Genomic DNA, 25,043 nt, shown 5'->3' with positions numbered 1-25,043 from the left:
CAACACTTCACTTTTCTCTCTAAGAAAGTAAATCCAAGTCATTCTGCTGAAATCATCAATGAATGTCACATAATACAAGCTGCCTTTAATGGATGGGTTTTGTGCAAGACCCCATACAACACTATGAACTATCTCAAGTGGCCTGCTACTCATGTTGCCTTCTTTAGGAAATGGCAACCTTGCTTGCTTTTTCTAAACTGGCAAGCATCACAAACATGCATATTCCCATCATACTTGAATCTAGGCAGCCCACTTATAATGCCTCTTGCCTGCATGTTCTTTAACCTTTGTATGTTCACATGTTCAATCCTTTTATGCCACATGTCAATGTCCTGTACCACATTTTTGCTTTTAGAGGACATGGCTGATTTCAACTCATGAATCCTAGCATCCAACTTAAATAGCTTGTCTTCTTTCTCACCTTTGGCAATGACTCTATGTCCATTTTTAAAATCCTCAACGAAGCAACCATGCTCGTGGAAACGAACCTATAAACCCTGTTCAACCATTTGACCAGCTAATGCCAAACTTTTTGTAATAGACGGCACATACAAGACATTTGCCATAGACTTTGTTTCACCATTGTGCATAACCAATGGTACACTTCTAACATGTGTGATAGCATGTTGGGTATCATCTCTTGTCTCCACATAGCCTTTCACATCCATAGGCTTCATATGTTCAAACCATTTGCCACATGACAAGTCATATGGTTTGATGCTCCAGAGTCCATATACAAAGTGTCATCATTGTCACCATTTGTCATCATAGATCCCATAACATGTTTCATGGCAAACAAGTGATTTGCACTGCCATCATTTTTGCTTGATGCAAAATTTCCACCATTTGCATAATTTCCACCATGTTGTGCATAATGTCCACCATATTGTGCTCTACCCCCTCTCAAATCATTTTGTTTGCAGAAACAATCACGTGCCCCATATGACCAAATTTCCCACAGTAATGGCATTCCACATTTTGCATAGATGTTTGTTGGCCTTGCCAATGTCCTCTACCACGAGGATTACCTTTGCCTCTCTGAGGTGTATATCCACGACCACCTCTAGCACCATATGAAGGCTGAAAATTCTGTTGTGGTGATCTGTCCTGCCATCCACGACCATTACCATGGCCTCGTGATGCAAATCTCCCCCTACCTCTAAATCCCCTTTGTGAATAGAAAGCCTGATTTCTGCCATTATCATCATGGCTAGTAGATGCGTCATGAAAAGAGTCACTGAGTTTGATTTACTCAACAAGCAAGAGAGAAACCAACTCATCAAAATCTAGTAAACCTGTACTCTAAACAGAGATAGATGTATCAAAAGACTTGTACTCTAAACAGAGATAGATGTATCAAAAGACTTGTACTCCTTGCCCCAAGACCATGCAAGGTAATGTCTACCAAATCATCATCAGGCATGGGGGCATTGATAGTTGCCATTTTATCTCTTGTACATAATCATGGATACTCCTTCCTTTGTGCTTCACATTATGAATCTGTTGTCTCAATTGAGACTTACGAGCACTGGTATCTGTATCAAACAACTTTACCAATGTATTCTATGCATCCTTGGAATTCTCATGATCATGTATATGTATGAGTATAGCATCCGAGATACATATAGACAAGTAATGCAAAACTTTGTATGCCCTCTCTCACCATTGGTTATGAGCTACAACCAGTTATTGTGTAGGTTGTTGGGGTAGTTCCGGCTCTGGCTTTGCACTTGTAACAAGGTTCTAAAATCCTTTTCGCTTCAGAAAGCTTTTAATCCTGTACTTCCATGCCTGGAAGTTCTTCCTATCCAACTTCTCACCCACAATCTGTACTGGGTTGTTTGACATATTTACTCAATGCAAATGCACCTTCCATACAACGAGCCTTCCTCAGCTCAAACACACTCTAATAAGTGTTCCAAATACTCCAAAGTACTCAACGAACTTCACTGTTGATGTAGAAAATCAAACTGATTGCATTCAAATTGAACTGGCATATGCAGTCTAAAGTACTCTATTTTTTGGCACGCTTTCCAAGGCTTCAAATTGCAATGTAGTGGTTCAATCAAGTGTGGATAATTTGCATTGACACCTAAACAAGCTCAATGTTGCATATCAACACCATCCAAGGTGCGTACATACCAAATTGATCAAATCCCTTTCTCTGTTTTAAGAAAAACCAGTAAAACTAAAAAAGATCAGTAGTAAAAGTGCTCTAATTCCTTTGATTCTTGTCTAAATTGAGAGACGAGGCATTCATTAGCTTAGCAACGATGTCTACTAACTCCATGATGTAAAAGGAATTAGACCAATTGTTTAAGTTGAGAGAGTAAATAGTCGATTAATCACTCTCTATTTCACTAATCACTTTAGACAACCTGTTTAATCAGCTCATAATCAGCTCCATAATACATAATTGCTCCAACCAATCATATAGAAACTTCCTGAAGTATGTGTATCACACAATTGCTAAGCAAATTTTGAATTTAATCAATCAACCAAGTAGAATTTGGCCTCCACTTTTCAAAAAAAATGAGAAAATTGCTCTGTTTCTTTCCTACAGGCTGCGTCGCCTGCTCTTGAGGTGATTTGATAAGTTTATAATGATAATTAAAGGTACAATTAGATGCCCAACACACCTAACCATGTGCCCAATCTATCAATGTAGTGATTTTTACAAAAAACTAGCTTTAATTTCATCCACAATGGACATCACTTCTCTGTTTTTGTGAGGGCTTCAAACCAGTGAATTTTCACTCACTAATATGCATCAACTTTGCTCCAAATTCAATGTAGGGCTTGCACATGAGTTGCCAATACATTTCCCTTTGCCAGATACATGATTCTTTGTCAGATTTGCAACCATTTGTCTCATACATTCACCACACTCAAGCTTCAATGGAGAGCTTGCAAAACAAAATTTTTCTTTGCTCAAATCTGGTGTTGTTTGTGTTTTTGCACTTGCAATCTGCTCAAGGATGTTTAGTAGTCCTCACCTGGTAAGACAAACTCTAAGATTTGATGAAAATTGGTGTGCTCCAAGCTTCACAGCATCAATGGCAAGCTTCAGAACTTTTCTTCACAGCTTCTTCTCCCTCTGCTCTCACTCACTCATAAACCCTAATAGAGAGCACGAGGCTCTGATACAAAGCCATCTCCCTTCTCACACAATGCATAAAAGCCATAAAAGCCACATGTAGTGTGTTGTGTGGACACAACACACTACATGTGTTGTGTCCACACACTGCTAACCCTAGCTAATGTCCACACACTATGACCGGCTGGACGCAGTCATTTATGTCTCACATGTTACTACCTAACATGCCAGCACATAGTGTAACTGGCACAAGCTGACATCAAGCTTGAAACTCAACAGTCCCTCTCAAGCTCATGATGTACTGCCATAGATGAAGATGTAGATGAGCTTGGGTTATCAAAGCTCTCAACACTCCCCTCATGACGTAGGTACCTTTTTCTCATCATTAACCCGAGATATATTTTATCTCTCCTCTCTCCTAATTCAAGTCTAGTTCCAAAAAGTAAGCTAAACTGACCTAAAAATACTCAAAAATTGACCAAACTGATCTGGAAAATTCTAGAATCAATTTGCTGGTTAGGAGCTCACTTTTTCCTACAAATAGAAGCCTCCCTCTTTGTTGAAGCTTAATAGTGTTTTATGCACTGTTACTCTACTCCTCCCAAGAGCCAAGAACTGTGAATTTCTTAATAATTGACTAGTTTTTGACCATTCCCTCTTCTAAAGATTTGGTGGCCACTCTTGTTGCAAACAAGAGTAGATCCCTCAAACCATCAAGCCAAAGGAAAGCTCCCAGAATTCATGTAAGTTAGAAATCTTATATTTTTCTTTACTCTTTTAATGGTTTTCTAATTTTTGTTTTGTTTGAAATGATAAATGGATGCTATGCCTTGTTGGAAAGGCTTTCCCCCTCTCGCATTCTTAAAATCAGCCCTTCTTTATCCTAGTTAAGTGATCTAATAGTTGGAATTAAACTTTTCATATTGTTTCTTTTTTAAAAGTGAAATTTGATTAGTTTAGAGTGCTTAAAACCAATTGGGGTTAATTTTTAAGTAAATTAAAGTAAGAAAAATTAAAAAATGGTCAGCCATACAAAGAAGGTTATGGCAAAATTTTCTAAAATTTTGTGAAAGAAGTTTCATCTTTTATTATTCTAAAAGAATAATCCCTATCGTTTGTGTATTCTAAAAGTGTCATTTCCATTCTATGCATAGAAAAATGCATAGTAGAAATATATTTATTCTAAAAGTGTTATTTCCATTAGAGTTAAATTCTATGCATAGAAAGATGCATATTAGTTATTTTTTTTATTATAAAAGAGTGATTTTCATTAGATACAAATTCTATGCATAGAAAGATGCATATTGATTTTTTTTAATTTATAAAGAGTGATTTTCATTAGATATAAATTCTATGCATAGAAAGATGCATATTGGTTTAATTTGTTTTTAATTACAAAAGTGTTACTTTCATCAAAATAGGTCTTGACCAGCTTGGGTATGGTGTAAAATGGTGTGCTTCCGGTACGATGGGCGAGGGCCGATGAAGCGATCCCTGAGTGAAGTGCCAGGACACCTAAGGAGGATCTTGAAAGGTTCTGACTAGGTGATGCATGGGCTCGCGGTGCTTAGAACACCCATGCGTATGTCGTGAAAGATGTATACATGAATGATGACGAGAAAATTATTGTAATCTATTACTGGATCTCGTTGGCTGATCCGTTGGTCTCAACGGAGAGTCCAGAGTGATACTGTTTTGTGAGAAACAAGGATTGAATGAAAATTTTGAGTTATGTACTATGAGCTAGGAACTATCAAAAAGGTCCCTAAGTGAACAGGTGGTGAGCGTTCTGGTTGCCAATGATGCCATAGGTACACCGATGAAGGAATGATTGGAAATAAGGATTCAATCGGAGATTTTGAGGATTGTGATCAGTGACATAATAGTTTCATTAAATGATTGTTTTAAAGATAGCTGATGTTGAGAAAAAGGCAATTTCATATTGGGTGTGTAAGTAGTGTGACTAGTTTTAAGTTTGCATGAATATCCGGCTAGGGGGTCTGGGAACTCTTTTTCCTGGTACCCGGGACAAAACCTAATCAAATTCTTAATTGGATTCCATCACTACAGTGGTTGGGCGGTTGGCTAACCCACGGAACTAGATGGGGTTAGGCTAGACTGATGGATCCTTAAATTGAGACTCAATTCTGTTATGGTACGATAGATGAAGTAAATTACGGACAAAAATTGTTTTATGGAAAAGAATCAACGGCTGTGCCTCTCAATGAGGAAAAAAGCATTGGTCTCTATGATCCAAGTGCAATCTTTTCCCTGATCTGACTTGGGACTTACGGGTTCGGTCAAATCAGTTCAGTTATTAAGGCTTTTGACTACGTTAGAGAAAAGTTATCGTGGAGGAATCGCCCGTGCTTTCCGGGCAAGGGAAGTTTTTTCGGGATCGGTTTTTGAAGAACCGATGGATTAGTCTCTTGTTCGGATATTCGTTGTGGGCGAGGCCCCGAGTGTGAGACCTTGCCTCGCACAAGAAGTGCTACTTCTGCTGCTAGAACCCGTGAATTCGTTGCGCGGTGGGGATAGGGACCTCACAGCTCGTAGCAGAGCGAATTGGCTAATGAGGATCAACCGAGAAGCCAAAAATGCCAAAAATTTATGAAGAAGCAGTAAAAGGTTGTAATTGTGTGAAAACAATTCGTACGAAATGATATTCAAACAAAAATTCGTAAATTGGTAATTGGGTCTTCAGATGGAAGTACCGCAATTGTATGGAATCCCTGACTTGCTTGAGGCCTAGACATGATGGTATTTATCTTATAGTTCCAAGGACCGTGACTAACCGTATATACCAAGGGTATAACTGTAGCTCTTTACTGGCAGTATATACGAGTAAATCTAAGACTTAAAATTATAAGCATTAATACTATCCAGATGATGAATTCGAATGTGGTTGATATGATTTTAAATTCTGGTTGAGAACTGATGAGCTGATTTGGATCTCGATTGAAAAATGAAGATTCTTGAATTTTGGTTGAAATGTAATAAACTAAGCAAAACCACAATGAGGATGAATGGGACGAGTCCCTGTGATGATATTTGTAGCTGGAATGGCATTAATGACTTGAGCAAATTACTATGAGATTAGTGGATTGTGCTGGCAGATTGTTCCTGTTAACACTTGACCCAGTGGATCAAGTTAAGGGATGTCAAATTAAAAATCTGTATAATTGAAAATTTCCATGAAGGACTGCTCAGATAGAAAATTCGGTCTACTGGACCATTATTGTGATAAGGATTTGAATAATACAATCTGAGTGAATTATTATCTGTGATGAGTTTTATATAAGAGATCTTTATCCCAGGATTCTGTTGGGTTCACCAGACTATAAGGAACCCCAGAATCAGTTGGATCTTAAGGAAAAGAGTTTTCCTCTAATTTTGCAAGATAAGGACATCTCGTGTTTTTAAAGTGGGGTAGGATGTAAGATTCCTCCCTCCGACTTTTGAGGTGTGCAGGTATAAAAACCTTCCCTTCTGATCTTATAATTATTTTCCTCTTTGAAATAAAAGAAAGATCCTGTTTTATCCTATTTTGGCCTTAGAGAGAGAAAATACCTAGAGAGAGGTAATTCAAAATTGAGATATTTTTGGATATAAAAATCCTCCTAGTGTCTAAAATGGTTTCCTCTGAAACAGATATTCGAAAAGAAATTTCCAATGTGCAATTGGAATAAATTGAAATCAAGTAAAAAGGACCATAGCCTAAGAGTCCAGATTTTTTGAAATTTTTGAATTAAGGTTCTTATGGACCAACTAGATTAATCCAAATGTAGGGAGGAGAAAAATTGAAGAATAAAAGGAAATCCCCCCAAAAATGAGTGAATACTCACATAAGATGAAGAGTTGACTAAGGACAAGGTTATTAGTTAAAAAAGAAAAGATATTTAGAAGTAATGATGTATTTTTTGACACCTCGGTGTGGGGGAATTCCCCTCATGAAGGAGGCGCCTATTTCACATGTGTGGTTGAGTTTTAAACTCACAAATAATGAGATATTTTCATCTCTCCTCTCTCTTGCTTCAACTAGATCCAAAAAGTAAGCTAAACTAACCTAAAAATGGTTAAAATTTGACCAAACTGATCTGGAAAATTCTAGAATCAGTTTGCTTGGTTAGAGGCTCACTTTTTCCTATAAATGAAGCCTCCCCCTTTGTAAATGATTAATAGTGTTTTTTGCACTGTTACTCTACTCCTCCTTAGATCCAAAAACAATGAATTTATTGATAATTCATTAGTTTTTGACCATTTCCTCGTCAAAAGAATTGGTGGCCACTCTTGTTGCAAACAAGAATAGATCTCTCAAACCATCAAGCCAAAGGAAAGCTAACAAAAGTTCATGTAAGCTAGAAATCCTACTTTTTCTTTATTCCATTTAATGGTTTTCTAATTTTTGTTTTCTCTAAAATGAAAAATGATGCTATGCCTTGTTGGAAAGGCTTTTTTCCTCTCTTCATTCTTGAATTCAGCCTTTCTTTATCCTAGATGTGTAATAAAATTGTTAGAATTAAACTTTTCATATTGTTTCTATAAAAAGTGGAATTTAATTAGTTTAGAATGCTTTAAACCATTGGGATAATTTCTAAGTTACTTGAGAATTAAAAAAATTTAAAAAATGGTCAGCCATACAAAGGAGGTTATGGCAAAATTTTCTTAAATTTTGTGGAATAAGTTTTTTCCTTTTATTATTCAAAAAGAGTAATCCCCACCGCTTGTGTATTCTAAAAGTGTTATTTTTATTCTATGCATAAGATGCATATTAGAAATATTTTGATTATACAAGTGTTACTTTCATCAAAATTGATATCTATGCATAAGTAGATGCATAAAAGAATTTTTCTATTATAAAAGTGTTACTTTCATTAAAATTAAATTTATGCATATATAGATGCATAAAAGATTTTTTTAATAAAAGCGTTACTTTCATCAAATTTTGATTTTATGCATAGAAAGATGCATAAAGAAATTTATTTTTATTTTAAAAGAGTTATTCTCATCAATTTTGATTTTATGCATAGAAAGATGCATAAAGAATTTTTTTTATTTCAAAAGAGTTATTCTCATCAATTTTGATTTTATGGTAAAAAAATTTACTTTTATTTCAATAGAGTTATTCTTATTAAAATTGAATTTATGCATAGAAAGATGCATAAAAGATTTATTTTTATTTCGAAAGTGTTATTCTCCTTAAAATTGAATCTATGCATAAACAGATTTTTATAAAAGTGTTATTTTTCACTAAAGTTGTTCTTATGCATAAATAGATACGTAAAGAATCTTTATATCAAAAATAAGAATTCTCTTACATTCTATAAATAGATGTGATATGAATCGGATAGATGAGAATGAATAGAGGATGGATGTGATGAGCATAGAAGTGATGAGAATGAGGTAAATAGATATGATGAGATGGGATGCGAATCAAATAGATGGGAACGAATGAATGGATGGATGTGATGAGAATAGAAGTGATGAGAATGAGAGGTAAATAGATGTGATGAGATGGGATGCGAATGAGATAGATGGAAATGAATGGATGCGAATGAGATAAATGGGAATGAATGGATGCGAATGAGATAGATGGGAATGAATGGATGGATGGATGTGATGAGAATAGAAGTGATGAGAATGAGAGGTAAATAGATGTGATAAGATGGGATGCGAATCAGATAGATAGGAATGAATGGATGGATGGATGTGATGAGAATAGAAGTGATGAGAATGACAGGTAAATAGATGTGATGAGATGGGATGCAAATCAGATAGATGGGAATGAATGGATGGATGGATGTGATGAGAATAGAAGTGATGAGAATGAGAGGTAAATAGATGTGATGATATGTGATGCAAATCAGATAGATGGGAATGAATAGATGGATTTATGCGATGAGAATAGGAGTGATGAGAATGTGATGTGATGTAATGCGAATCAGATAGATGGAAAAGAATGGATGGATGGATGTGATGAGAATAGAAGTGATGAGAATGAAAGGTAAATAGATATGATGATATGTGATGCAAATCAGATAAATGTGAATGAATAGATGAGATGTGATGTCATTAGAATCAGGATGTAAATGAATGAAATAGGATGTGAATAGATGAGATGTGATGTCACGCGAATCAGGATGTAAATGAATGAAATAGGATGTGAATGAATGTGATAACATGTGAATCAGGATGTAAATGAATGATAAGGATGTGAATGAATGTGATAACATGTGAATCGGGATGTGAATGAACGATAAGAGACATGAATGAATGTGTTAGCATGTGAATGAGGATGTGAATGAATGAGATGTGATGTGAAATGGATGTGATAAGATGCGATGTAAACTGGATAAATGTTAATGTATGTGACGTGATGAGATGTATGGATAGATGCAAGTAGATGTGATCTGATGAGGATAAATGAGAAATGAATACTTATGAAATGAATGTAGATTGATGTGTGGATAATGTGGATGGATGTGGATGGATGAGGATAAATGAGAAAATAAGTGATGAGTTAGAAAAAGATGTGATTAGATGAGAATGTGAATACTTATGAAATGAATGTAGATTGATGTGTGGGTAATGTGGATTGATGTGGATGAGTGGATAATGTGGATTGATGTGGATGATGTAGATGGATGTATGGATGATATGGATTGATGTGGGTAATGTGGATTGACGTGAATAGATGTATGGATGATGTGGATTGATGTGTGGATAATGTGGATTGATGTGGATGGATGTATGGATGATGTGGTTTGACGTGTAGATTGATGTGGATGGATGTATGGAAGATGTGGATGGATGTGTGGATAATGTGGATTGATGTGGATGGATGTATGGATCATGTGGATTGGTGTGGATGATGTGGATGGATGTATGGATGATGTGGATGATGCGATTGGATGTGATTTGATGTGGAGATGATATGATGTGATATGTATCGATGAAGAAAAAAAAATTATGGGAAGATGAGAAAAGATAGGGACTAATGTGAAAGGATGTGGAGTGATGAGAAAAAATGAAAATATTATTGGAACTGTATTTGTATGTGAAATCTGTTTTTAAATGACTATTTTATGTCAAGAATGCTGGGGAAGCATTTTGACCGTCTTGTGAATGAGGTCATGGAGACCTATTTGTTAAAGCTGTAACTGCTGACGCAGAGTCAACGGAGGACGTCTGGCATAGCAAGGTCGGCTGAGGTCTTGACCAGCCTCGGTTTAATTTAAATGGTGAGCTTCTGATACAATGGATGAGGGACTAAGGAACTATGAGTGAAGCGCTACGTGACTTGCGAAGGATCTTAGAGAGTGTTGATCATACAGTGCTCAGGCTCTCGATCGCCGAAGATACCCGCACGTACGTCGGGGAAGATATTGGAACAAGGAGTAAGAGTTGTTTTCTGAATTCAAGCATGGATCTGGTTAGTTGAACTTGCTGGTCGTCAGCGGATGAGTCCATGGCTCTTTTATATGGATCCGTTGGTTGATCTTGCTGATCTTCAACAGAGATTTCATTTTGATATGTGAATATATTGTCGGTTACTATGAGCTAGGAACTCTCGAAAAGGTCCCTGAGTGAACAGGTGGTGAGCGTTCTAGTTGCCAATGATGCCATAGGTACACCGATGAAGGAATGATTGGAAATAAGGATTCAACCAGAGATTTTGAGGATTGTGATCAGTGACACAATGGTTTCATTAAATGATTGTTTTAAAGATAGCTGATGTTGAGAAAAAGGCAATTTCATATTGGGTGTGTAAGTGGTGTGACTAGTTTTAAGTTTGCATGAATATCCGGCTAGGGGACTTGGGAACTCTTTTCGTCCCTGGTACCCGTGATAAAACCTAACCAAATTCTTAATTGGATCCCATCACTACAGTGGTTGGGTACTAATAAGATGAGATATTTTCCATCCAAAAATATTTAAAAACTGAATCATCTCTCTCTAGAAGATTTTCTCTCTCTAGATCAAAACAGGTAAAAACAAGATCTTTTATATTTCTGAAGAGGGATTTGATTACAGGGGAAGATACTGGACTTCTTGGGAGGCTAGGGAGGAGGAATCTTTAGAACAATTACTATCCGGGATTTACTTCATCTAAAATCGTATTATAGCAGAATTGAGTCTCATTTTATGGATCCATCAGTCCAGCCTAACCCCATCTAGTCCCATGGGTTAGCCAACCGCCTAACCACTGTAGTGATGGGATCCAATTAAGAATTGGGTTAGGTTTTGTCCCGAGTACCAAAAAAAAGAGTTCCCAAGGTCCCTAGCCGGATGTTCATGTAACTTAAAGCTAGTCACACCACTCACACCCAATATAAAATTGCTTTCTTTATAGATTCAACTATCTTTAAAACAATCATTTAATGAAGCCATAGAATCACTGATCACAATCCTCCAAAATATACGGTTGAATCTTAATTTCTAATCATTCCTTCATCGGAGTATCTATGGCATCATTGGCAACCAGAACGCTCACCACCTGTCCACTTAGGGGCCTTTAAATTTCAATAGTTCCTAGCTCATAGTACGCGGCAATATATTCACTTATAAAAAAATTCAAGATGGAATCTCCGTTGAAGATCAGCAAGATCAACCAACAGATCCATATAAAAGAGTCATGGACTCATCCAGCAAGGTCGATCAACCAAATCCATGCCCGGTTTTAGAAAACAACTATTCTCTCCCACTTGAAAAACGCGAGATGTTCTCATCTCGCAAAATGGAGGTAATCCCGCAACAGTTCGGCTTCTTTCTCCCAAGTGGCATGGATAGAACTTCCATTTAACCAATAATTCTCTCAGAATTCTATTCCTGAGAACCTTCTCTCGAACATCAAGGATTTCTTCAGGTTGGAGTTCCATCTGCCCTTGGGTTGAAGAAGTTAAGATTTCATCATCAAGCACATGATTTGGCCTTGGTATATACTTTTTAAGTAGGTTGACATGAAATACATTATGTACTTTGAGATGAGGAGGTAGAAGAAGTTCGTAGGCTAAGTCACCTACTTTCTTTGTAATCAGATATGGCCCACAATATCTGGGGGATAACTTCTTATACTTCCCAAGAGATAGAGAACTTCTTTTGGGGTGTACTCGAATGAAGACCATATCTGCTTCTTTGAATTTTCTGTCTATCCTCTTCTTATCTGCATTGTTTATGTCTGTCCTCTTCTTATCTACATACTATTTCTGTCTATCCTGGGTAGCTTTTATATCTTTGCGAATTGACTGCATCTGCTACTCCATGTCGTCAAGCATCTGTCTGGACATGTCGACCCTAATCAATGGGTCGGACTAAGTTAATGGAGTGAAGCAATCTTGTCCATACAGAGCTTTGAAAGGGCTCATCCCAATACTTCGATGATAAGAAGCATTGTAGGCAAACTCGACTAGGTGTGCAGATAACTTAGCCACTTCTTGGGTTCCCTGCCATAGCATGACCGAAGTATATCTTCGATTACTTGCTTAATCCTTTGTGTTTGACCGTCGGTCTCGAGGTTGTAAGCTGTGCTGAGATCCAAGAAAGTTCCTACTGCTTCGAAAAATGCAGTCCAGAATCTTGACGTGAATTTGGGGTCTCGATCACTTACTATTCTTCTGGGTAGGCCATGCAATCTGAAGATTTCCTTGAGGAACACTCTGGCCACATCCACTGTAGTGTAGGTTTCTACTGGAATCAGATGGGCAACTTTGGTTAGTCTATCAACTACCACGAAGATAGAGTTGTAACCTGATTGCACTGAAGGTAATCCAGTAATAAAATCCATATTGATGCATTCCCACTTCATCTGGGGGATGTTTAATGGATGTAACTTCCCAAGCATTTTTACTCTCTCGGCTTTGACTTTCTGACATGTCAGACATTGACGTACATGATTAAGTAAATCCTTTTTTAGTCCAGGCCAAAAGAAGCTTTTCTTCACAGACATGTAGGTTTTGATGAAACTTGGATATCCTGCAATAAGGCTGTCATGGGCTTCATTCAAAATTTGACCCTTAGTTCCCTCCATCATTGGGAATGCATAGCCTACAATTATAATACGTAATTCCATCATCCAGGCTGTACCCTTGAACTCGGTTCAACTCCTATGGAGTTTTGCTTTCCTGCATAAATAGGGTAGCAATAGGGTCAAAGAATCTATCTTGCATGATCTTCTCTCTTGCTTCAATAATCAAAGGATTTGACACTACAGCAATTGCAAGCAAGGAGGCTTTTCTCTTGAGGGCATTGCTACCACACTTTCTTTGCTTGGGCGGTACTTGATTTCAAAATCAGATTCCTGCAGGGTCTGCATCCACCTTCTTTGGCGCATGTTGAGATCCTTATGAGTGAAGATCCACTTTAAGCTTTGATGATATGTCATCAAAGTGAATCTTTGACCCAGTAGATAATGTCTCCACAACTTAAGGGCATATACTACTGAAAGTAGTTCCAGGTCATGGATAGCATAATTCCTCTCATGCATTCAGAGTTTTCGAGATTCATAGGCCACTGCATGACCTTCGTGCATGAGTGCACCTCCCAGGGCAAAACCACTGGCATCAGTTACTACCTCAAAGGGTAGAGAGAAATCTAGCAACTTCAAAATGGGATTGGTTACCAAGGTGCTTATCAAAAGCACTCTGGCACCTGGTAGACCATTGAAACGGGGTATTCTTCTTGAGAAGATTAGTTAGGGGGAAGCTATGAGAGCATACTTTGGTATAAAAATTCTATACCAGCCAGTTAATCCTAAGAATCCCCTGACTTCTTTCACTGTTTTTGGTTCAGGCCAATCTATGACTGCTTCGACTTTTGCGAAATCTGGAGAAATTCCATCACTTTTTAAAGAGAGATAATATAAAAAGTTTAATTCTAAGAATTTGATTACATATCTAGGATAAAGAAAGGCTGAATTCAAGAATGAAGAGAGGGGGAAAGCCTTTCCAACAAGGCATAATATCATTTTTCATTTTAAAAAAAACAAAATTAGAAAACCATTAAATGGAATAAAGAAAATCATTAAATGGAATAAAGAAAAAGTAGGATTTCTAGCTTACATGAATTTTTGTGTGCTTTCCTTTGGCTTGATGGTTTGAGGGATCTACTCTTGTTTGCAACAGTAGTGGCCACCAATTCTTTTGAAGAGGAAATGGTCAAAAACTAATGAATTATCAATAAATTCACTGTTTTTGGCTTTAGGGAGGAGTAGAGTAATACTGCATAAAACACTATTAAGCTTCTACAAAGGGGAAGGCTTCTATTTATAGGAAAGAGTGAGCTTCTAACCAAGCAAACTGATTCTAGAAATTTTCAGATCAGTTTGGTCAATTTTCGACCATTTTTGGGTTAGTTTAGTTCACTTTTTGGATCCAGTTTTGAATTAGGAGAGAGGAGAGATGAAATATCTAGTTTTATTGATTTACAATTCGAAAGCAATGATGGAAAAAATGCGCCTACTTCATTAGGGGGAATTCCCGGTGTCAAAAATTTATTTTTTTAGTATTTCCTTTGGTCCTTAGTTCACTCTTCATCTTATGTAAGTATTTATTCATTTTGGGGGGATTTTCTTCATTTCTTCCATTTACCTCCTCCCTACATTTGGATTAATCTTATTGGTCCATAGGAACCTTAATTTAATTTTTTTTGAACTTAGGATAAGGCCTTTTGAACAGATTATAATTTATTTCTAATGCATCTTTTGAAACTCTTTTTGAACTTCTGTTATGTTAGAATTTATTTTAATAAGATGAGATATTTTTTCATCCAAAAATATTTAAAAATTGAATCACCTCTCTCTAGAAGATTTTCTCTCTCTAAGTCAAAACAGGTAGAAACAAGATCTTTTATATTTCTAAAGAGGGATTTGATTACAGGGGAAGATACTGGACTTCTTGAGAGGCTGGGGAGGAATCTTACAAAAAGATAAGACTACATACATAAAGGGAAAGTACTCTCCTACGATACCATACAATGGTCAGTGTTGAGTGTGAACCTCTGACTATATGAGCTAGCGCTATAATTATGCCATAACTCTAGTATTGTAAAGTGGCTGTCACACAGTCTGTCATCCACTAGTAGCATATCAACCATCATCGCACCAACCATGTTAGTGGCATAAGTGCAGAAGCTCATCTCCTTCTCTCAACTACTTCCTCTCTTCCTTCGTTAAACAGAGTTAATAATCACTAATGATATAATTAGAGTTTAATTAATTTCACCCACATAAAGGGTGTTCCCACGCGCAAGAGAAAATTTGAGAGAAAACTCCGATGAAAGGGATAAAAATTATTCCACGCACACGGGAGATAACCCGATATTAACATGCTGCTTCCCACTTATTTTCAACAAAAAATCGACATAAATTTGTTAACATGTCCATGGGAAACCCACAAAAATTTATTAAAAATACCTATTTTACCATAAAAATGCTCTAAAAGAAGTTTTAAATAATTGAAAAAAAATCCTAAAAATTGTAGAGATGTAGGGAATCCTTTCTTCCAAAAAATACCTGCAATAGCATGTGTCATATTTTGGTTAAAAAATCTGTAAAAATCTTATTTGAACCATAAAAATAGAGAAAAAATAGCATTTTCACTCATGAAATTTTTCCACATCGTCGCGATACGTTCATCCAAGTGGAGAAGCATCACGTTTCGACTGCCTTATTGACATTCCCAGTGCATAGACACTAAAACAAAGCAAAAAATAACATTTTTTTCTTAGTAAACATTAAAATTTACTTTTAAAATGCTAAAATCTTGGTATAATGAGAGAATTAAGAGGAGAAAAAACATCAAAACTTAACTAGAGACTGCTCTGATACCACTGTTAAAATCCCATATATCTCTCTAGCTAATCACTATGCATAAACACATATAATCCATGCATATACTTATCCACACAACCACCCCCGAGCCCAAGGGTGCACACATCAAAGTAATGAAGAACCACATACCTAACCTTGGTGTCCCGTACCACCAAGAGTATGCCTTCAATCTAGTAGCACTTAGATTTAGTATGAAAAGGTAAGAGAGTAGATACTATGCTCTATACAAGAGAACATTCCTTGAGAGTTCCCCATGTCTCTATTATATAGGAGAGCTCTCAAGTCACTCTTACTCTCCATTGCCATGTGTGACCTTTGGTTGCCTGACACTAACCCCAACCCAAGGTTAGGTTTAACCCTTGTTCCACTAGAGCATGTTCCCATGCTCACATACCTAGGGTGCGTTAGCCTCCTACTATATGCACATAATATGATGTGCACATAACAAGAAATTTGGCATAAGAGAATTGGGTATGTAAATGTTGTTAATCCCATTTGTATTAACACCATGATTCTCAATTGAGGACATTAATAAGTGTTATGTAAAGGCACTATAAAGGTTGTACATTATGAGACATTGGCCACCCAAGGCCTAATTAGTAAGTTTTAGGCACCCAAGTGTGAATAAGGGTGTGAATAAGGGCCAATTGTATATAAGGTATTTTCTCATAATGAAAGGACACAACAATCCCCTTTGTGCTATTGAGAGCTCTTCCTTTGTTCTTGTGAGACAGTGAGAAGTGAGATCATTTTAGCATTGTTCCTCTCACATGCTTGTGTGTTTATGTTTGTATGAGATGTTTGTATGAGAGAGTGAGAGAGAGTGTGATTGGCCTATGTGATGGTGTGAGCAACTCCATGGTGACAGTGGAGGAGGTGGAGCTTGGAGTTTGGAGCACATATGCGAGCTTGGAGGCTTCAAGAGACACGAGCTCGAAACATTGGTAAGTACCCCACGATGGTTGTGTTTCATTGCTCATCCATTAGGTGAATGTGTAGAGTTCCCTCTTGGAGGTGTGGTTCAGTATAACATTTTTGGCACCGCTTGCCAAATAAAAACTTTTATTTCTTCCATACTCTTAGAGTTTTAGCTCCCATCGCATAGTATTCATTGTTGCCTTTTCATACTCTTAGAGTTTCAGCTCCCATTACATAGTATTCATTGTTGCCTTTTCATTTTGGTAATGCATTGTGTGGAAAATGGAAGGATAAGGTGTGTGGTTGGAAAAAAAATTATAGTTTTGATACTGTGAGTATTGTGGAAAGTAGTTTAGGAAAGGATTCATTGGTTATTCTTGATAAGTTGATGTTAGCACCACAAAAAAATTAATAAAAAAATTATGTGTTGTTTTCTTCTCTTTTAAAAAATTCAACAAAATAAAAAACATAAGGGACCATTGATTGAGCCAAGAACTTGCATTCCATTCCCTAGAATTGGCACAATCTAATTTTCATCAATTGGATAAGTACTATGCATCCAAGACTACAAATTACTAACACGGAAAACTTCACGTGAAAGTGCGAGAAGTTGTTCACGACGTGAACCATTTTTTTGTAATTTCATGTCGCAAGTTGCTCATGAAATCAGTGCTAGAATTTTAACCGAAAATCACGGGATTACATTCCAAAAATAGAAACCCTTATCCTAACATCTCTGACACGATTCGATCTGCCAAAAATTGGATCACGTGAAAGTGCATTAGACTTTCACGACGTGAACCATTTTTGAAGTTGATTTCGAAGTAGTTCACGGCATGAAACACTTTTTGTTTCACGACGTGAACTTAATCCTACTGTTTCACAACAAGAAGACCAAAACCAACGAATTGACAAAACTAAGGCTATGAGGTTCGGATAAAGAAGGAATTAATCTTAAAGAGAAAGATTGAATCATGTGAAAGTGCAGTGGACTTTCACGACGGGAACCATTTTTGAAGTCGTTCACGATGTGAAACACTTTCGAAGTAGTTCACGACGTGAAACACTTTTTGTTTCACGACGTGAACCATTTGTTCTATAGCTTCACGACGTGAGCTAAGCCCTTCTATTTCACGGTGTGAATTATTATCTGTTAATTCATGCCTTCTAAAGCGAGCAATAGAACAAGGAATTGAACCAATTGGGTTGGATACTATCTTATCAAATCATACATACATGCACTTAAGATCTAGAAAACTCATCGGAACGATCTCACGCCTGACGATAGTGCATCAAATCATCCACGAACTTCCTATCAAAGAAGTGTGGGATCAGGACAATCTGCAAGCACTCACTTGAGCATCTTGAAAAACCTAACCACTGTAGAAACCAGTAGTGAGGAATCTATGGAAGAAGGGCTGAGATACACTAAATTTGGGAAAGGTGACAAACCACACTCTCCAACTAAGCCTAGTGGGATCATTGATATAGCCTGGAGTTTTTTTGGTCTCCAAACTAGTTATGATGAAGAGGTGCAATCTGCAAGCATGGGTCCGTTAACTAGCACTGGACTCGGTCCAAGACAAGAAGTGCCATTCCAGATGTTGAATTCTAGGCTATCAAATATGGGCACCCCTCGAATTAGGCGAGATATGGAAAGTGCAATTAGGATGGGTCAAATATTCTTTCCCACCATCGAGGAACTAGAATTGGACTTCCAAACAAAGTGAGGTGGAAGGACAACTCCGAGAATTGAGCTTAAGAAAACAGGAGCTTGATACTCACAGAACAAGAGCTGAGAGAAAGGAGACAGATAATGTTAACCATCTCCAATCACGAGGAAAGGAATTTGAAATTACTACAAGTAGAGGCGATGGGGATATTCCGAATTGGAACCCATCAATGAGGAACCCAGAATAGAGGAAGGGGTTACAACCAGAGAAGAAGAGGTTAACATAGCCAACTTGGCTGTAGAAGTTGAGGATCAACTCTATAGCAAGAAGGATATAGAGCTAATGATCAATGATCCTACATTCCTACAAGATATGGAACTCTTAATTACACAAAGACGCACGGAAGCTACTATTGGGAAATCTCACCAGGATACCACAATCGGACAAGTCCACGAACCTGAGATATTAAGAAGAACCAATATGGGTAGGGGACGAGGTCTAGGAAGGGGGGGAAATTCCCCAGAGACCTAGAAATGATCCAGCCATGGACCTTAATGGAGCCACAAAGGACATATTTGTTAAATATTGTTGTTGCTGAGATGGGTAGGGGGATGGCCAAGGAGTTGGGTTCTACCTTAGAACCTTGACCTTCCTAGATGAAGCCCCATGTCATCTCAAAACTTGTCCAAAAATTCTTTGGGGATGGAGATCCTATCCAACATGTAGAGATTTTTGAATCTACATGTGAACCAGTCGGTGATGTGACCATGATACATGCTTTTTCTCTGACCTTAGAAGGAAAAGCTCATTAGTGGTTCAGAACCCGTAAGCTTAAGGACAAGGTTAACTTCACCAGGTTAAAAAACATTTTTTTGCCCAACTTTGCACGTAGTGGTGATAAGTGGAGCCCTGTGGCCCAACTACATAACATCAAACAGAAAGAAGATGAGTCTATGAGAGATTATGTTTCTCGCTCGAAACACGTGAATTCAAGATGCAAAATTTCAGGAAAGATTGACAGACGATCAATTGTTGCCTTGTTTCAGGAGAGGGATTAGGGAGACCATAAAATGCATGATTACTTAGTCCTAGCCCGGCCAGCTACCCTTGATGCATGTTGCAAATTGGCAATCGAATACGAAGATAACATGTTAGAATTTCCACAACTTGAGGATGTTAGAACATCGGGAGCAACCACGACTTTGCTTGTCTGGAGTCATCAAGAAATTGGAACTCGAAGCAAACAAGTCTGACATATGATTGTGGGATGAGCTCAGCAATTTTCTTTAAAATGAAAAATGATGCTATGCCTTGTTGGAAAGGCTTTCCCCTTCTCTTCATTCTTGAATTCAGCCTTTCTTTATCCTAGATGTGTAATCAAATTGTTAGAATTAAACTTTTCATATTGTTTCTTTTTAAAAAGTGGAATTTGATTAGTTTAGAATGCTTTAAACCATTTGGGATAATTTCTAAGTAACTTGAGAATGAAGAAAATTCAAAAATGGTCAGCCATACAAAGGAGGTTATGGTAAAATTTTCTTAAATTTTGTGAAATAAGTTTTATCTTTTATTATTCAAAAAGAATAATCCCCACCTCTTGTGTATTCTAAAAGTGTTATTTTTATTCTATGCATAGAAAAATGCATATTAAAAATATTTTTATAATAAAAGTATTATTTTCATTAGAATTAATTTCTATACATAGAAAGATGTATATTGAGAATATTTTAATTATAAAAGTGTTACTTTCATCAAAATTAATTTTTATGCATAAATAGATGCATAAAAGAATTTTTTAATCATAAAAGTGTTACTTTCATTAAAATTAAATTTATGCATAAATAGATGCATAAAAGATTTTTTTTAAATAAAAGCATTACTTTCATTAAATTTTGATTTTATGCATAGAAAGATGCATAAAGAAATTTATTTTTTAATTCAAAAGAGTTATTCTCATCAATTTTGATTTTATGCATAGAAAGATGTATAAAGAATTTTTTTTTAATTTCGAAAGAGTTATTCTAATCAATTTTGATTTTATGTATAGAAAGATGCATAAAGAAATTTATTTTTATTTCAAAAGAGTTATTCTCATCAATTTTGATTTTATGCATAGAAAGATGCATAAAGAAACTTATTTTCATTTCAAAAGAGTTATTCTCATTAAAATTGAATTTATATATGGAAAGATGCATAAAAGATTTTTTTTAATTTCGAAAGTGTTATTCTCCGTAAAATTGAATCTCTGCATAAATAGATGCATAAACGGATTTTTATAAAAGTGTTATTTTCCACTGAAGTTATTCTTATGCATAAATAGATGCGTAAAGAATCTTTATATCAAAAATAAGAATTCTCTTACATTCTATAGATAGATGTGATATGAATCGGATAGATGAGAATGAATAGAGGATGGATGTGATGAGAATGAATAGAGGATGGATGTGATGAGAATGAGAAATAAATAGATGTGCTGAGATGGGATGCGAATCAGATAGATGGGAATGAGTGGATGGATGGATGTGATGACAATAGAAGTGATGAGAATGAGAGGTAAATAGATGTGATGAGATGGGATGCGAATCAGATAGATGGGAATGAATGGGTGGATGGATGGATGGATATGGATGGATGTGATGAGAATAGAGGTGATGATAATGAGAGGTAAATAGATGTGATGAGATGGGATGCGATCAGATAGATGGGAATGAATGGATGGATGGATGTGATGAGAATAGAAGTGATGAGAATGAGAGGTAAATAGATGTGATGAGATGGGATGCGAATCAGATAGATGGGAATGAATGGATGGATGGATGTGATGAGAATGAGAGGTAAATAGATGTGATGATATGTGATGCGAATCAAATAGATGGGAATGAATAGATGGATGGATGCAATGAGAATAGGAGTTACGAGAATGTGATGTGATGAGATGTAATGCGAATCAGATAGATGGGAAGAATGGATGGATGGATGTGATGAGAATAGAAGTGATGAGAATGAAAGGTAAATAGATGTGATGATATGTGATGCGAATCAGATAAATGTGAATGAATAGATGAGATGTGATGTCATGTAAATCAGGATGTAAATGAATGATATAGGGTGTGAATGAATGTGATAACATGTGAATCAGGATGTAAATGAATGATATAGGATGTGAATGAATGTGATAACATGTGAATTGGGATGTGAATGAACGATAAGGGACGTGAATGAATGTGTTAGCATGTGAATCGGGATGTGAATGAATGAGATACGATGTGATGGATGTGATAAGATGCGATGTAAACTGGATAGATGTTAATGTATGTGACGTGATGAAATGTATGGGTAGATGCAAGTAGATGTGATTTGATGAGGATAAATGAGGAAATAAGTGATGAGTTAGAAAAAGATGTGATTAGATGAGAATGGGAATACTTATGAAATGAATGTGGATTGATGTGGATGGATGAGTGGATAATGTGGATGATGTGGATGGATGTATGGATGATATGGATTGATGTGTGGGCAATGTGGATTGACGTGAATGGATGTATGGATGATGTGGATTGATGTGTGGATAATGTGGATTGATGTGGATGGATGTATGGATGATGTGGATTGACGTGTAGATTGATGTATAGATGATGTGGATTGATTGTGTGGATTGACGTGTAGATTGATGTGGATGGATATATGGAAGATGTGGATGGATGTGTGGATAATATGAATTGATGTGGATGGATGTATGGATGATGTGGATTGGTGTGGATGATGTGGATGGATATATGGATGATGTGGATTGATGTGTGGATGATGCGATTGGATGTGATTTGATGTGGGAACGATATGATGTGATAGGGATAGATGAAGAAAAAAAATTATGGGAAGATGAAAAAAGATGGGGACTAATGTGAAAGGATGTGGAGTGATGAGAAAAAATGAAAATATTGTTGGAATTGTATTTGTATGTGAAATCTGTTTTTAAATGATTGTTTTATGTCAAGAATGCTGGGGAAGCATTTTGACCGTCTTGTGAATGAGGTCATGGAGACCTATCTGTTAAAGTTGCAACTGCTGACGGAGAGTCAAAACGGAGGACGTCTCGCGTAGCAAGGTCCGGACGAGGTCTTGACCAGCCTCAGTTTGATTTAAATGGTAAGCTTCTGGTACAGTGGATGAGGGACCAAGGAAGTGGCCTATGAGTGAAGCGCTAGGTGACCTGGGAAGGATCCTAGAGGGTGCTGACCATACGGTGCTCGGGCTCTCAGTCGCCGAAGATAACCACACATACGTCAGGGAAGATATTGGAACAAGGAGTAAGTTGTTTTCTGAATTCAGGCATGAATAGTTGGTTGACCTTGCTGGTCCTCAGCGGCGGATGAGTCCATGGCTCTTTTATATGGATCCGTTGGTTGATCTTGCTGATCTTCAACAGAGATTCCATTTTGATATGTGAATATATTACTGGTAGCCAGTAATTGTTTGTCAATGGATTGTTTTATAAATTAAAGTTTAAAGAGGAGTGTGTGAGTATCTGTATTCTAAAGCAAAAGTTAAGAAAGGCTTTCAGTTATGGGTGGGTGAGTACTTGTCTGGTTCTACCAATTCCAGTGGTTGGGCAGTGGCCATAGACTGGAATCAATAGAGTTTTAATAATAAAATTGATCAATAGGATTACGCTCAAAACTCGAATAGTTAAATAATAACCTGAAGACTTCTCAAATGAATAGATCAACGGCTGTGCCTAATTTAATTAGGAAAAAAGCGTTGATTCCTTCAGGTTAAGTCTTTTATAGTTTCCCTTCTATCTGGTTTATTTAGATGAAGATTAGATATGTCTTGACTTTGTTAGAAAAATTTGATTCAGAAATTTTGTATAAGGGTGCAGAAAAGTGTCATTCACAGTGTCGTGAAAGTTGTCATCACAGTTGTCATCACAGTTATCACAGTTGTCATCACAGTTGTCATCAAAAGTGTCATTTAAGTTGTCGTCGGAAGTGTCATTAGGTTGGAATATGAAGAGTCACTAAAGAATCGGTTAGTCAGTTAGAGTCGCCTAGGAGACTTTTTAAAGGCATAGCCTTCTTGTAATCGTGCATGAAAATGGGAAGTTGTAATCATGTGATATGGGAAGTTGAATAATCAGCTTTAGTTTTCAGTTTCTCTCTCTCTCTCTCTCTCTCTCTCTCTCTCTCTCTCTCTCTCTTTCTTTCTCTTGAATTTTCTGTGTGTATGCTGTTTTGAGAGTCGTCCAATTTCATTTTCCCTGTTGGGGGCTGTGGCCCTCAACACTTGAAGAAGACGAAGATGAAGATGTTTTCTAGGCGGATTTTCTGTGTAGTTGGGCGGATTTTCTGTGTAGTTGGATGGATTTCTGAATGCAAGATGCAGTTTGTCAATCTACTTGTCAATCCATTTGTCACCAGCGCTGTCATTTAGTTTGTCAAATAGTTTGTCAGAAAGTTTGAAGTCCCTTAAAGTTTATGGAAGATGTGATAAGCAGTAAACACTGAGAGTCGTTTCTATCATTTTGTGTATTCCTTGTTGATGCTACAGCTTTAACACTTGCGATCAACGGTGGTGATCCCTTTCTCCTGTTTGTTGGCGAGTTCTACAATGCAATCGAAGGTGCTGTTTCGAAATCATATTTAGGAGTGTCGACATCAAGAGGAGCTTTTTGAAGCGGATTCAAGAAGATGATTTTTGCAAGGATGGAGTGTTCCAAAGGAGGCATACCGACAAAGAGAAGATCGGATGTACTACCTGGCAATGCGAAGCCTACAAGAAGCACGAATCTTGGAAAAGCTGATGGAGGAGTCTTTTGGTGAATGAATGCCAAAGCAAGATTTTCAAAGGCATTTGACTTCTAATCAAGGGAATTTGTGGGTTCTCAATTGCTACGCAACTGTTCCCTCGGGCGTCCCAGTGTATAAGGGTGCAGAAAAGTGTCATTCATAGTGTCGTGAAAGTTGTCATCAAAATTGTTATCTAAGTTGTTATCACAGTTGTCATCTAAGTTATCACAGTTGTCATCATAGTTGTCATCTAAGTTGTCATCAAAAGTGTCATTTAAGTTGTCGTCGGAAGTGTCATTAGGTTGGAATATGAAGAGTCACTAAAGAATCGGTTAGTCAGTTAGAGTCGCCTAGGAGTCTTTTTAAAGGCATAGCCTTCTTGTAATCGTGCATGAAAATGGGAAGTTGTAATCATGTGATATGGGAAGTTGAATAATCAGTTTCAGTTTTCAGTCTCTCTCTCTCTCTCTCTCTCTTTCTTTCTCTTGAATTTTCTGTGTGTATGCTGTTTTGAGAGTCGTCCAATTTCATTTTCCCTGTTGGGGGCTGTGGCCCTCAACACTTGAAGAAGACGAAGATGAGAAGATGTTTTCTAGGCGGATTTTCTATGTAGTTGGGCGGATTTCTGAATGCAAGATGCAGTTTGTCAATCTACTTGTCAATTTAGTTGTCAATCCATTTGTCACCAGTGCTGTCATTTAGTTTGTCAAATAGTTTGTCAGAAAGTTTGAAGTCCCTTAAAG

The 25,043-nt window shown here is 37.0% G+C and overlaps 1 long non-coding RNA gene across 2 annotated transcripts in view; it reads left to right on the top strand.

The window, feature by feature from the left end:
• The window catches only part of LOC147635095 (uncharacterized), a 117,313-nt gene extending 92,611 nt beyond the window's left edge, over positions 1-24,702 (top strand). Inside the window, exons 2-3 of one of the 2 annotated variants that reach the window (XR_015266741.1) lie at positions 16,792-16,867; positions 24,062-24,702. This is a non-coding gene — a long non-coding RNA (uncharacterized LOC147635095). Of the gene's footprint in view, positions 1-4,518; positions 4,707-16,791; positions 16,868-24,061 lie in introns of those variants that run through there. The other variant, XR_015266743.1, reaches the window with a different exon arrangement.
• The last annotated feature ends 341 nt before the right edge of the window (positions 24,703-25,043 follow it).

The sequence above is a fragment of the Cibotium barometz genome, chromosome 10, assembly GCF_041138505.1.
Source record: "Cibotium barometz isolate CiBa-2024 chromosome 10, ASM4113850v1, whole genome shotgun sequence".
NCBI lineage: Eukaryota > Viridiplantae > Streptophyta > Polypodiopsida > Cyatheales > Cibotiaceae > Cibotium > Cibotium barometz.
The sequence above is the reverse complement of the archived record's forward strand: the minus strand, read 5'-3'. Positions and strand labels throughout refer to the sequence as shown.